The 9,482-nt window shown below is 42.0% G+C and overlaps 1 long non-coding RNA gene across 1 annotated transcript in view; it reads left to right on the top strand.

Moving 5' to 3' along the window:
• The first annotated feature begins 960 nt into the window (after window positions 1-960).
• Window positions 961-9,482, top strand: part of LOC115097966 — a 34,964-nt gene continuing 26,442 nt past the window's right edge. The window contains exon 1 of the long non-coding RNA XR_003858377.1: window positions 961-1,175. This is a non-coding gene — a long non-coding RNA (uncharacterized LOC115097966). The remainder of the gene's footprint in view (window positions 1,176-9,482) is intronic.

The following is a 9,482-nucleotide window of genomic DNA, read 5'->3' as shown; positions in this document are numbered from 1 at the left end:
GGGACCACAACCACTGTTCTCCAATCTTGTGGCACCACTCCTTTTTCTGGCACATCTCTGAGCTCCCTCAGTATCCTGGGATGTACCTCATCCGGCTCCATGGCCTTGCCCACTTTCAGTTTTCCTAGCTCTTTGGATTTCCTTTAGAAACAGAAAGTATGAGGGCAGATAAGGACCGTGGAGCCCATCTAGTTTGCCCAATTCATTTCCTATTACAAAGCCATAGACCCCAGTGGATCTCTGGCTTCCCCCTCAATTCTTCGAGGGATCCTTTGTGCATATCTTAGGCTTTCTTGAATATGGTTTACTGTTTTTGCCTCCACCATTTCCCCTGGGAGGGTCTTTCCATGCCTCCACCACCCTTTCTGTAGAGAAATATTTTCTGATGTTGCTCCTCAGTTTACTCTCTTGGAGCGTCAGATCATGATCTCTTTACTCTTGAGCTTCCTTTCCCCTGAAAAAGGTTTGCCTAATATGTTTTTTGTATAAAGTGCTGCTCTTCCTTTTCTGCCTACCCTGGCCTTCCTGAAAAGAGTAAGATACTCTCTCAGTTGTGGGACTCATTCAGCCACATTTCTGTGACAGCGCCCACAATATCTAGATCTACCTTTGTCCCTAGAGCTTGTGCCGGGAATTTTATTTCTAATTCTATGAGTATTCTTCCTTTACTTGTCTTCTCTCTGAATATCCTCAAACCTGCCCCTCTTGTCCTCCTTGTTGTTTTTGTTGTTGTTTAAATTTGTGGTCATCATTTTTAACCAAAATATGATTGCCTTTAGTCCCTTGTATAAGTTTTGATTGCAAAAAACTCCAAAACCATGCAATGTAGCATGTAGAGACACCTTCGGGTGGCTCAACCAAATGTAAAATCATCCAGGACTTGTTTACGATGATTCAAGCAACCAACCATACAGGTAAGTGCAGTTTCCTTTGTTTTACTTTCAGAAGATGATTGTTATGTGTAATGTTCCATGCTTTTCTCCAGCTGTAGATGCACTGGTCTCAGGTAGCTTCTGCAAGGTTTACATTTAATCAACCTGCCCAACCGTCCCCAGATCACCATTTGAGAACGATGCTGAATGTCAGATGACAGTCCTCAGTGGAAGAAATCACAGCAGCCATTGTAGGAGAAGGAAGATAAACTCTAGTGAAAATACAAACATTTCAGGAGAGAGGTGAGTAGACGATAGCAATGGGGAGGTGGTAAATGTCCCTAGGAAGAGTCTTCTGGTTTTGCTTTCATTTTTTTAAAACATGTTTTGCATTCCACATGCTTAATTCATGGCAATTTATAAGGCAGTGGGAAAGCATTGAGAATATTAGAGGATGACAATGTTTTAAATGGAATCAGAACTAAGTCAACATTTTCCAGGCCATCGCTATCAAAATCCATTCTAGCAGAGTGTGAAACTCATGGCATTACCGGAATACTAGTATTTCAAACTGGAGTTGAAATGGAACAAGAGAGGTGGTGAAGGCAAAAACAGTAACAAAATTGAAGAAAGCCTGGGATGAGCATGGAGGATCCCTAGTTATGAAGAGGTAAGGGGAAAGCCAGAAAGATCAACTGGGGTCTGTGGCACTGCAACAGAAAATAAATCGAGCAGACTAGATGGGTCTTATGGTCCTTAACTGCCCTCATATTTTGTACTTTTCTGTTTTAGAGAGGATCATACACAAGTATTCTATAGATGATCACTAGGCTTGGGAAAGGAGAGATAACATTTAACAGCCTAGTTAAAAAGTTGTAGCTGGTAAATTGTCTGAAAAAATAGAATACCTCAAACGTTTTTCATGTCAGATTCCAAAATGCATTTTTTATTTGTATACTATAAATTTTGTATGATTATATTATTGCAATTTGATTTATTGCAGCCTGCCTTGAGATGAAAGGGAAAGGTGGGACATGAAACAAAGTAAATAAATAAATAAAAATAAACATTAATATATTGTTTCTGTAAGTGAGGACACTACCGCATCATATAGGCTAATTATAAAGAGCTCAGCACAAGAAAGCATGGAAGAAGCCACAAGGCACAAGAGGATAAAACTAAAAGTGAATTTGTTGTATGAGGAAGGTCTTCTGGATTTTTCTGTATTGTGGACATAACTAATGCTATATGTCATGAAACACATCTGATGAACTTAGGAAAACTGCCTGACCAACTATGAAAAACTTGGAACCTTACTTTTTTTTTTGTTTTAGTAGTTAAACAATGCAATTGATTCTTTTTCTGTCTGGGTGATTAGCCTTGTTGCTGACTTCTTCGTGCCATACAAATGTACTTTTGGTGCTTTCTTTGTGCTTTCTTTGTTCTGAAAATTGAGACACAGTTGCACAGGGTCAATTTTTCGAGAACAGGCGATATTTTAACTTTTAAAAGACTGTTTTTACATCGAAAAGAGGCCTCGTACATAATGGGTGTCATGCTTCACCTTTTTGTTTTTCACAGAAAGTCTTTGGAGCACTTTAATCGGTGTTTTGTAAATTTGCACCCAGGATAAGGTAATCTCAGGTTTGTGAGGATCCAGAGCAAATAAAACCATGTGTGGAACTCTAAATAGTTACTCAGACATTTTGTGTAACTGCAAATTATCACTGGTCACATTTTTCTGACAGTATCGCTAAGTACTCACTTTTTAAAGCAACTTTTGCGAGACTGAGTTTTGTTTTATGGCAGAAATGTGACTCAGATTGAAGGGTATCAACAATCGGCAAATAATTCCATTTTCTTCAGTGTCGATGCAGCTCCTAGAACTCTGCACATATGGAAGGGAAGGAGGACGCCTTTGTGAATAGTAATGACCTGATATTATGTGAATGTATGAAGTAGTGCTGCTTGAGGTCATGATGGAAGGCATTGGCTGGCTGGTGCTAGTATACCCCGAGTCACATAGCATGCAGTAATGAATATGTTTATAGCATTAAAAGTATTCAGGGCCACTGCTTTTGGGGCATCTCCTATAGGACAAGACTACCAACCTTGACAGTACTGTGTGCATGCGCCATTACACAAGCACTAAAGGAGCTTTGATAACAAGGAGAGAACATTTGGTCCCAAAGCTTTCCTCAATTCATGTTAATCTGCATTGCAGGAATAAATCTAATTTATACAAGCACACGCATCCTGACTTATTGTAATTGTATGTACCATGCACTTTTGAGCTGTTGGATTTCAGCCCTAGACCTGGCCCCTGGCATCTACTTTTAATTTCCATCCCATTTGCTAATTGTACATCTTCAGTCAACAAAATGTTCACAAAATTATTTCATAGGACTAAAACACATATGTTGATGAAAAGATTTTATTTCAGACTCTATTTACAAAGTCACAGAAAGTGGAAATGTACCTTTTGAATAAGGCTTTAAATGGTCTGTGGAAAAGCCAGGCGTTTGAAGCTTAACATTGCCAGCTATTGAGAAGAGCAGTTAGCATGAATTAATCAGGTTTGACTGTATCTTGTGTGTGAGGACCTTTTGCTTTGAGGCTCTGTACAGGTCTGGGGCTTCCACTCTAAGGGGTAGATTTTTAAAAACGGCGTGTTCGCGTACTTTTGTTCGCGCTCCAGGCGCAAACAAAAGTATGCTGGATTTTAGTAGATACGCGCGTAGCCGCGCATATCTGCTAAAATCCAGGATCGGCGCGCGCAAGGCTGCCGATTTTAGGCAGCTGGCGCACGCCGAGCCACGCAGCCTGCCTCCGTTCCCTCCGAGGCCGCTCCGAAATCGGAGCGGCCTCGGAGGGAACCCTCTTTCGCCCTCCCCTCACCTTCCCCTCCCTTCCTCTACCTAACCCAACCCCCCCCTACCTTTGTCCGCGGATTTACGCCTCCCGGAGGGAGAAGTAAATCCGCGCGCGCCAGCAGGCCGCTGGCGTGCCGAGACGCAACCCGGGGGGGGTTCCGGAGGGCGCGGCCACGCCCCCAGACCGCCCCGGGCCGAAACCACGCCCCCGGGCCCGCCCCCGAAACGCTGCGTCCCGCCCCCAAAACGCCGCGTCGATCGGCCCCGCCCCCGACAAAAAACCCCGGGACTTACGCGAGTCCTGGAGCTCTGCGCGCCCCGGCAGGCCTATGGAAAATAGGCGCGCCGGCGCGCAAGGCCCTGCTCGCGTAAATCCGGGCGGATTTACGTGAGCAGGGCTTTTAAAATCCGCCCCTAAGTTAGCATTTTGCCTCGTGAGATCCTGGGAGTGGAAGCGGGAAGCCATATGTTTTTTGGCATCCTGTCTATGATTATTCATGTTGGAATCATGTACACACAGATATAAGAGATCTTAGTAACAGTGGACCCAATATTCAGTCGTATCTAGCTAACAGGCATATACAGCACAGTGCAAATGCATGTTGATGGCCCTATTAGTTATTCCTGCGCGATACACAAAGTAAAACGTGCAGCCAAGCCGCACATTTTACTTTCAGAAATTAATGCCTGCCCAAAGGCTGGCGTTAATTTCTGCCAGCGCTGGGGAAGTGTACAGAAAATCAGAAAAAAGTGCTTTTCTGTACACCCTCCGACTTAATATCATAGCGATATTAAGTCGGAGGCCCCAAAAGTAAAAAAAAAAAAATTAAAAATCGGCCCATGGCCCGCGGGTCGGAAAATGGATGCCCAATTATGCTGGCATCCGTTTTCCGAACCCGTGGCTGTCAGTGGGTTTGAAAACCGACGCCGGCAAAATTGAGCATCAGCTGTCAAACCCGCTGACAGCCGCCGCTCCTGTCAAAAAGGAGGCGCTAGGGACGCACTAGTGTCCCTAGCGCCTCCTTTTACCGCAGCCCTAATTTGCATAGGCCACCCTCCGGAATCGCGCGCCCAGGAGAGTGGCCTGTGTGCGTGCCAGGAAAGCGGGCGCTCACCCGTTCTCCCACGCGTTTTTCTGTATCGGCCTGTTAGTAACTTAGCTGGATATATTCAGCTATGCCACTGAATATCCACATATAAATAACTATTTAGCCAGATATGTTATACGGCTGGTCTAACTTATCCAATTAACATAACCAGATAAGGGTGAATATCACAACTTATCCGGTTTAGTTAACGGGATAAGTAGCGCCAGCCTGATCTGCCTGCGGCCCGCCCACTTTCTATGCAGCTATAAGATAGCTGGATAAGTGACATCCATTTATCTAACGGCCGCTGAATATACCCGGATATTCCTACTTATCTGGCTATCGAGCACTGAATATATGCCGCCCCTTTTCTAGAGGAATTTGACCCGAAAACGGTGATGCATACATTGATCACATCCTCTTTAGATTATTCCAATTCGTTATTCTTGGGCCTGCCCATTTCCACCATCTGCGCTATGCAGCTAGTTCAAAATGTAGCTGCACACATTATCGCTGGGATTCCTTTTCGGAATCGTATTTCTCCAACTTTAGCCAAATTACATTGGCTTCCTATTGTTTGGCACACTAAAAATATAAGATTTTAAAGATGGTGTTTAAGGGAATTCATGGCCTTGCTCCTCCCTCTTTCAATGTTGTTTTGAAATTGTACCAGCCAGCCAGGAATTTAAGATCAGAGGAAAAGAATTTACTTCAAGTCCTTTCTTTTAAAGAAATTCGATTGGATGAATTCAGGGGACGCTCTCTTTATATTCAAGGGCCTACACTCTGGAATTCTCTCCTAAATTTGATTAAAACTGAATCTTCCCGGTTAAAGTTTAGAAAGGCAGTTAAGACATTTCTTTATGAATAGGCTTTTGTAAAGGTGATTCGAAGAGCTAATACCATTGGAATTGTTGTAGAGGAGTTATGGAAGGTCAATTAAGAAAATAGAGACCATGAGGTCCAAGTAAAGACAGTGTGAGGGCTTTTTTTTTTTTTTAGTGATATTTTTTATATTAGTTTTTATTGTTTGATATTGTTTTTATGTCTGACAATACTATATCCTTTGTATTTTTATATTTTGCTTTTATGAATGTTTTATTGTAAACTGCCTAGAAATGATGATGGGTGGTTAAGAATTTTTTTTCAAAATAAATAAATAAATAAATAAATAAATGTTGGCAGATAAAAACTAAAATGGCCCATCCAGTCTGCCTAGCAAGGTGTTTGAGGTTGTAACTGCTGCTCTGTACAGATTTCCCTAAGGGTAAGGACGCCCAGCTAGAGGCAGGACACAGAAATTAGAATATCATACACTGTCACAGGAGGAGGCAAGAATATGGATCAGAAGGGGAAGGAACTTGGCTGATTCTAGATGATCATGATATGCCAATGAATAAAAAGACAATTGCGCACCTTGGTCACTGTCAATCTTACTTGTCTTCTAAGATCCTAATGTGCGGCTTTGATCTCCCAGATTGTCAGACAAATAAGAAGATGAATGGGAACAGAGGAGGAAAAAAGTGTAAAAAGAGCCTGATAATTTCTGATTTTATCATTTTTGTGTAATGTCAAAGATTTGCACCGAGAAAATGCGTGATGAAAATTTGGGGTTAACACGCAGACCACATCACCTCAGATTCGCAATGTTTCTGAGGGACTCAAAAGAAAATCACATCATTGAAAATAGAAGGCATTATCCCTTTCCAGCAGGGTAATAGTTCACAGAGCAAGCACAAGTCCAGAAGATGGCTTGTTTGCAGTTCTTTTTCCTAGCAACATATAACAGCAAATACAGACTGTCACCTGTCTTTAATGAAAAAATATTAGCCCGCTTTGAAAGGGCACACTGACCTCTAGAGGCATTATTTTCCTCAGTCTTAGAATTTAGGAATTAAAATCCTCTGTCAGTCACTATACACTTCCTTGGGGTCAATTGTTTTCTACTAAACTGACTATGCGTTGTCACATACATCTCTTTTCCTCTTGTGTTGGGTGTATGATAGTATCTGAGGTTTTACAACTTCGGTATCAGGCTGAGGGTTTCAGTAGAGATCTCAATCCTTTATAAGGACACAGTAGCTCTCCTATAGAGTTACAAGACCCTTTTGAGAACTTTTTTGCAAACTGTTTTTCAGAAACAATTTCTTCCATCACAAGTCTATGGGACATTTGTTTGTAAATAAGGCACAGGATGTTTCCACTATTTAACTCAGTAGCAGGGCTAGTCCAGGCTAGTCCTTTCAGTGAAATGAACAGGCAAACAATTCTATCCATGTTATGCGCCAGGATATGTTGGATATGATCTCAGTCTCTTAAATTTTACTGCTAGGGCATACACTGGTTCTTATAGCTGGTGGGCCTAGAGGAGATTTTTTGTTCTTCCATCTGACTGGTTGAAATCTTCCTCAATAGCCTCACTGTGAATATGATGAAGACAAGGACAGTATCAGACTTCAAGAGATATGGGAAAAGTACAGAGGATCTCTGAGGAAGAGGCAAGGTCTATAAAGCTAAGCAGGCGATCTGATGGGCCATAAGGTCTTTACTAGGAATTTGTTGTTTTGGGTCTTTTATTGTTTTTATTTAGACTGTTACTGTTTTCTTTTGGTTCAGTTCATTTGCCAAACTGAAAAATATATTAAACAAGCCCTCCCAAATAACAAAACAAAACAAAAAATGGAACTAATAAAAAAAATGAGTCTTCCTAGGCCAAAACTTTCCTGGGCCTGGCGCCAAAGCTAAGGCCCAGCCTGGGCCCAGTGACAAAGCCTAAGCCTGGCACTGAGACTGAGACTTAGGCCAGGCTCAACTTCAGAAGCTGAAATTTGGGCTGAGCTAGGCTTGGCACCAAGGCCTAGGCTTAGGCGGAGCCTGGTGCAGAGTCCTAGGCCTGGATCGGGCCCAGCACTGAGGCCTTGGCCCAGGCCAGGACTTGCATTGAGGCCTAGACCTTGGATGGGCCCTGCTCCATGTCTAGGTCTGGGCCGGACCCGGTGCCAAAGCCTAGGCTTAAGCAGGGCCCTCCAGTTGCTCCTGCTCGGTTCTGTTGCTTGAGAAAGTCACTGTCCACCTGGAGGTCTGTGCCAATGTGCCTTCCATTGGTGCATTCATTGCCATTTTGATTTATGGCTGTATATTTCTACTACTGTACATCAAAATGGCGCTGTCTGCACAAGAGGAAAGTGCCAAAGTGACGTCACATTGGCACCATCCTCCAAGTGGATAGCGTCAGTTTTCAGTTGCTGGGACCTTGGCAGGAATGACTGGGGGCCCTGGGACCATGTACTGGACATGTATATGTTTTGGCCAGGAAGTCTCAGCTAGTGCCACCGAGGTCTATTCTTTTTTTGATTTCATGAATATGAAAATATCTGAACATTTTCAGAGTATTTTCTTAGGAGGTATTTTCAGTTCATTCCATTCAGAACGAACTGAAAATGGCCTCATTTGAGACATTTTTGGGCATTCATTACAAACAAATGCACATCCCTAGTGTTTATCTGCCGTTATAATCTATGTTTCCAGGGTCCAGCCTATGAGTGCAAAGCTGTATTAAAGTGCAGGGACTGAAAGTTGATTGATGTTATTAAAACACTTTTCAATATTAATTTCAGTCTCCTGTAGTATTCTCTGTGCAAGTTTCCCCATTTTCAGTCCATTTGGTCCTGCCGAGCTGCTTTTCTGTGCTCTTCTATGCCTAATGACACACCTCAAAGACTCCTCCATCATGGTCTCCAATACTTTCCCAGTTCACTCTCTATACTGTCAGAGAGGGAATCTTATTTTTCACAAAATAAAACAATTGGTATGTCAGGTCTAGGGAGAACAACTTCTCTACTACTTTGTGACAAATGTCAAATGTGAACTAAAAACATGGCTCTTCAAAAATGCATCAACCTAACTTAAAACAACAGAATGTAGAGACCTACAATAGCAAGAAGGACAAGAGATACTAATGATGCATGAAAACAAATTAACGAGATTGTAAGAATCTCAATTCAACGTACATAATAATATGTGAAATTTATTTTATTTTTGTAGTTCACATCTTATGTCCTTGATCTTAAATTAATATGTATTTGAACAATTCAATTGATAGTTGTTAATGCCTGTTTATGAATACTTCCTACGTATCCCGTCGTTATTCACTGATTTATAACTATGAATGTCATTATTGTAAACTGTTGTGATTTTTACTTGGAATGGCGGTATATAAAATGTCTAAATAAGCAAATAAATAAATAAATAGAAGCCTAAGAGGAATGTGAGCTGAGTGGGAGCTCTTGGTGGGTTGTGCCTGGTAGTTCTTGATGTACATGAAATCACAGTCATTATGTTTGAGGCTGGTAGCTCTTGTCAAGGCGCATTGTTACACTGTTGTATAATTAACTAATTTAATGACGGAATGAAGAAATTTGTATATCATATTTAGCCTTTTTATGACTGTCTTAGACTATGGGGAGGATAATCTTTGGAGCCATTGTCACAGGTAAATGGTAATTTACTTAGGTAAATTGGACTGTCTGAACATTTGCCTCCCTCAATCTGGTTAAAAGTGTGTGTGGAGTTGCACACTGGGCACACTGTTAGCCACATTTAGGGGAGCCGTGCCCAGGAGCGTGCTTTGGGCAGGATCAACAATAATG

This window comes from Rhinatrema bivittatum, chromosome 8 (assembly GCF_901001135.1).
Source record: "Rhinatrema bivittatum chromosome 8, aRhiBiv1.1, whole genome shotgun sequence".
Lineage (NCBI taxonomy): Eukaryota > Metazoa > Chordata > Amphibia > Gymnophiona > Rhinatrematidae > Rhinatrema > Rhinatrema bivittatum.
This window is presented reverse-complemented; position numbering and strand designations above follow the sequence as displayed.